Raw genomic sequence first — 6,000 nt, 5'->3', positions numbered from 1 at the left:
CCCGTGGACTGCAGTGCTCTGTTTGATGATCTCAGCTCTTTTCAGCGTCCTTCTCATATCCCAGGCAAGCACTTCAGCACTTTCATTGCTCTTTGCTGCTGACAGCTTTGGAAACGTAGGAATGGGGTGGTCTTCAGATCAGAAAACACAACAATCCAGAATACACTGAAACACAGGCACGGCTTTGCCACGCCATCGTTGGAGTGGAGCCATTGATAATGTATCCTTTATATTCTGCAAATGGGCATATGGGTATTGACATTTGTTTGGGCCCATATTTAATTTTTTATTTCGTTGTATCTGATAGAGTAGCTGGCCGTGTATTTATCTGGACAGCACTAAAGAAAAAAGAAATCAGAGTCCCAAACTATAGGGAAGAGGCCAGAAAGATGGATCGGAAACCATTCTCTTTTCAGCAGTACATGGATAGGATATGAGAATAAGAAAAAAAAAAGATAGAGACGAAGAATTTTAGACGACGGATTATTAGAGAGTACAACATGTGTACCAATCAGATATACACTATGGCTATAAGCATCTGTTAATCGAGAGATAAGAAGGATTTATGAAGCCTGGAATGGATAATGCGTAGAAATCATGTTGTCATTTAAAATCTCTGCTTCTATTAACAAGCTTGTTATGAAACCTGCATTGGCTTTGCATATAAAACATGAAACTAAGAATGAAGTATTGAAACATTGAGATCCTCTAAGATGGAAACAATCAATTGTACTAAAAGGATGTTCAAAATAGACGCATACTCCCATATTACTTGGAGTACACCAGGGAGAAAGAATCGGCGCTTATACAAATTTCTACTGCACGTTGTGACACCTTGCAGCACAAAATCTCCGCTAGAGACCCAGTTGAGACTTGAGAGTGACTATGGTTTTGGGTGGCTAGCATACCAAAGAACATCATCTTCGGATGTTGAAACTTGTGCAGTTTTGCTGTCGAATGATAACTTTATTTATAGCCTCAAAATTTCAATAGGCCATGAAGAGGACAAGTAGTAGTTTGCTTGCTTGACAGGGGGCTAGTATATAGATAGCCCTGTCCTCGGCTCTGTTGTTTCATTGTTGTATTCGCCAATTCCATCTTGGAAATTTTAGTATAAAATGACATTAAATATATAAAGATGTTCTTTGCCTCCTGACTACCACACAGTAAAGCAATAAGAATTTGTACCAAAAAATTGATCTATGTAAGTATTAGATTCAAATTTAATTACAGTTTAAATTTGATTTCTCTAAGTATTATAATATAATGGCATGATCTAATATCTGAGGTCACTGCTATGTACCCACTTACTATATATAAATAGAAAATTCAATCTATGTGCACTGCATGGACAACACCATGGGCAGTGCGTGGAGATACAAAAAGGGGCTGCAAATCTTGTTATAAGGACAAACACCATGCATTGGCTGCATAACAACTCTTCGAAATCTGTCTTTTTTTTCTTGGAATATGAATCGAATATTAACATATGAATTTCTTAGGCCAGTCTCAATGCTTAGTTTCACTACACGATTTCCAAAACGCCACATCAGCTTGAGCGGGATGAAACAATGAATGAAACTAGCCTTCACAGTGCAGCGTTTCATTTCACCGATTCCAAAACTAAGTAAAGCATTTAATTGTTGTACAATGATGGGATCATATGCATCGATTGATTATGTAGCCATCCACACACAGAAGTACGATAAAATGGAACTGCATACGATTGTTCAGAGTTCAGGTAGCCTTCAGCATTCGCATAGAGCAGTTCAGCATTCACGGGAACTAAGATAGTAAACTAAGATAGATAAAAAAATAGTTCAGATAGCCTAGAGCCTTGCACACGGCCTCTCACTGGTTCTTCTCACAAGACAGATAATCTTCAGTAGTGCAGGATCAGATAGCCTTCAGTAGTGCAGTATCAGATAGCCTTCAGCCTTGCTTTCAGATAACCTTCAGCCTTGCTTTCATCCTGCAGAAACAAAAAACAGTTCAGTTAATACAGATCAGTGTAGTTAATTCTTAAGGTAGGTAACTAACTACAATAGATAACCAATAATGCAAAAGATAGTCACAAGTACCAGATATATGTGCACGACCACCAAACTTATTCCAAATATGTTCCACCAAATCATTCTTAAGTCGGCGATGAGCCGATTGATCTCGAATAGAAGTATCTTTTTCTAAAACTCTCTCTAACGGAACATTCTAATCGGGAGAGAATTCCGGTTCTTGAACGGTTGATGAACTAGGAGGCACATTTAGATCTAGATTTTCTTCAATAATGTCATTTTCCTTCTCATCTTCAACTATCATATTGTGAAGTACGATGCAAGCTAGCACAACATCACGGAGTACACCTCGGTCATATAGACGAGCTGGTCATTTTAAGATGCAAAATCGACGCTGCAATACACCAAAGGCTCTCTCGATATCCTTTCTTGCCCCTTCTTGTTCCTGTGCATACAACTTCTCCTTCTCAGTGATAGGTAGTCGTATTGACTTAACGAATACTGCCCATTAAGGGTATATTCCATCAGCAAGAAAATAGCCAGTGTTGTATTGATTCCTATTTACCATGTACTGGACTCTAGGAGCTTGTCCTTTTAGCTCATTGATAAATACAGTAGATTGGTTCAAAACATTAATATCATTGTTAGAACCCGCTACTCCAAAGAATGCATGCCAAATCCAAAGATCACGTGATGCCACAGCCTCAAGAATCAACGTCGGCACTTTCTGATCACCACGAGTGAACTGACCCTTCCATGCATTTGGGCATCTTTCCCATTGCCAATGCATGCAGTCAATGCTGCCGAACATACCAGGAAAACCTCGTCTTTCACCAAGTTTGAGTAGATGTTCAGTATCTTCCATAGTGGGGCGCCTCAGATATCTCTCACCAAATACATCTCTAACCCCTTTGACAAAATTCTTCATCGCCTCCATTGCGGTAGTCTCTCCTATCTTCAAGTATTCATCTAGTTCATCTGCAGAACTGCCAGTAGCCAATTGGCGAATAGCTGCAGTACACTTCTGTAGTGGACTGAGCCCTTGCCGATTAACCGCATCAACCCTTTGAGTAAAATAATCGGACCATTGGCCTAAGGCCTCAACGATGCGTAGAAAAAGTGGCCTAGACATACGAAATCTTCGGCAAAAAATATTTGAAGGATAAAGAGGATTTTCTGAGAAATAATCATTAACTAGTTTTTGATGTGCTTCCTCTCGTGGCCTCTTGATGTGCTTCCTCGGACGGAATCGATGGTCAGAAGTCTCTTGTTGTAGACATTCGATGGTGTACTGTACGACCACCGTGGCTTCATCGAGAACATCATCTATGATCTGACCCTCAGCAAGGAACTCATCCAACGAGTACAGAGGATGTTGACTTCCATCAGGGTTGTCATTTTCCTCAGACATCCTCAAAGCTATGCACTAGAATGAGTACAACTCGATGGCAAAAGAATGTGAAAGAGAGAAGGCCTTCGTGTGAGCAAAAGAGAGAAGGCTGAGGTGTGTGTATATAGGTTCATATGCAGCAGTTTTCACACCTAATGTACATGTGAACACTGCCATGCGTGCACTAGATGTGAAACTGCCAATCAAGTGCAGCATTCACACATATATAGGGCTACGGGAGTACACATATAAAGGGCTACATTCACACATATATAGTGCAACATTAAGTCATAAAATATATAGTGCAACATTAAGTCATAAAATAAAGTGCTGCATTCACACATATATAGTGCTACATTCACTGGCTATATAGTGCAGCATTAAGTCTTAAAATAAAGTGCTGTATTCACACATATATAGTGCTACATTCACACAAATATATAGTGCGGCATTAAGACTAAGAACTAACCTTAGTCAGCAAATAACTTTTCCTCAAGCTTACGTAATGCCTTCTCTCGGTTAGCCTTTTGATCTTCAGACATGTGACTTGTATCTTGATTGAGCAAGGAATTGTAGATCTCAAACATCCTTGCTTCCTTTTGCTCCTTTGCTGCCTTCAAATTTGCGTTTGATATCTGAATTTATGCTTCTGTAACCTTTTCGCACTCCACCTTCCGATCTTGCTGCACCTTGATAATTTTCTCAATATTGTTCCCAAGGATGATAATTCCTTCCATAACATTATCCTTCTTGCGCTTTCCACTACGCTCAGCCTTTGCTGCTTCTCTACCAATGGGACGTGACTGTTCTTCTAGAACATCAACTATCTTAGTCTTGTCTTTCTCTTTTTCCTCAAACTGTGCACACCATTTGGGCTCCTCTTTTAATATCTTTCACCAATGCACCAACGAAAAACGCTTTCCAAACCTGCTTTCATATATCTTCTATGCCTCTTCCTCTAGCATGTCGTCGGAGTATCCGCTTGTATGCATTTGAGTTACCTTAGTCCAAGCGTCATTGAAATCAGTGATCGATGACTTCAGGCATGACCAGTGAACCTTCAATTGGTTTATTTCCCTTCTACGCTTCCCATTTCCTTTTCTGTTAAACTCCTCAGTGATTTCCTTCCAAAATGTATCAAATTTCTTGGCATTACCCCTAACTGGGTCTTTTGAAACATTCAACCAAGCATTGGCCTACAAAATACAAAATAAAAAAATATGAACAAATCAAGTATTGTACCAAACACTGGCCTACAAAAAGAAAAATAAAAAACTGATCAGTTACCAACCTCGTTTCTTCGTCATGAGTCCAATATCTTTTCTTTACTGCCCTATTTGCCTCACTATTCTCTCCTTCCTCAATGTCAATATTCACCGTCTCGTTTGTTGAAGTGCCTTGTTTCACAGCTTGGGTGGTACTGTTCCATAGGCACTTGGTGGTCGTGGTGGAGATATTGGGTTCACGTTCATAGTCTGACGAACAAAATGAAAATTTTCTCCTGGCATGTGTGGGTGCGGCGGATAGTGTGGTTGTTGAAGGAAATTTACAAAACCACCAGGTGGATAGACCCTGAAGTTTTCACACAATTAAAAAACCAGAAATACTAATTGCAGACATCAATCTATACATCTCTACACACTGAAATCAACTAATTGCAGGCATATTCATCAAAACAAAAAATACTAATTGCAGGCATCAATCTATACATCTCTACACACTGAAATCAACTAATTGCAAGCATATTCATCAAAACAAAAAATACTAATTGCAGGCATAAATCTATACATCTCTACACATCGAAATCAACTGATTACCGTGGATCTAGGGCTTGCTGGTTTCCATGTTGAGATGGAAAATTTGGGGGCATGGCTCCCCATCCTGCTCCTTGCGGTGGCCACGGCTTGGAAGAAGGCACACCAGGGAAGGAAGAAGGCGCAACAGGGGCAGATGTCGGTGCTCGACCCAGTGGCGGCTCTAGGGCGGACAGTGCTGGTGGACCCGATGGTGGCGCTGGGGCGGACGGTGGTGGCGCAGCGGCCGGCGGCACTCCTGCTACTTGCAGTGGGGATGAAGACAACAAAGCAAGGGCCGACAGAGAAGAAGCCGAAGGGGCTGGCGGCGTAGGAGAGAACGCCGTCTTCATTCTAAGGCGGCTGCCTCCGCACCCTTTCCCTCCTTTGTCTCGCCACCCGGAGCTACGGCCAACATCCATGGCGCTGAATCTAGCGGCCAGGGCGGGATGGGGAAGGAGAAGAAGGCGCGCGCGGGGAAGGAGGAAGAAGAAATCGTGCGCGCGGCAGGGAATGGGGCAGGAAGGATTGGATCTTCGTGCCTGGAGCACGTGATCGGTGGGATGAAACTCTCCCCTCTCTATGCGGGTGTCGTGGGGTTACCGAGAGCTTGGAAACAGAGCTGGCGAGTGTCGTGGCCATGAAACGAACTTGTTCTCTCTCCTCACCATTTCATGCAAAAAGTGTTCCCATGCTGATGTGTCACCCTAATTAATGTGCATGACACTCCCATGACATCCCCATTGAGACTAGCCTTAGAGCTTCCATCCTAGCAATTAAGCAGCCAGAATATTCATGTGGTTTC

The 6,000-nt window shown here is 41.9% G+C and overlaps 2 pseudogenes; both read right to left on the bottom strand.

Moving 5' to 3' along the window:
* Nucleotides 1–2,022: 2,022 nt before the first annotated feature.
* LOC136450335 (uncharacterized) lies at nucleotides 2,023–3,423 on the bottom strand (annotated as a pseudogene).
* Nucleotides 3,424–3,872: 449 nt separating this feature from the next.
* Nucleotides 3,873–5,617, bottom strand: LOC136455014 (glutathione S-transferase T3-like; annotated as a pseudogene).
* Between the last annotated feature and the right edge of the window lie 383 nt (nucleotides 5,618–6,000).

This window comes from Miscanthus floridulus, chromosome 5 (assembly GCF_019320115.1).
Source record: "Miscanthus floridulus cultivar M001 chromosome 5, ASM1932011v1, whole genome shotgun sequence".
Lineage (NCBI taxonomy): Eukaryota > Viridiplantae > Streptophyta > Magnoliopsida > Poales > Poaceae > Miscanthus > Miscanthus floridulus.
Note: the sequence above shows the minus strand (reverse complement) of the source record. Positions and strands in the feature narration are given on the sequence as shown.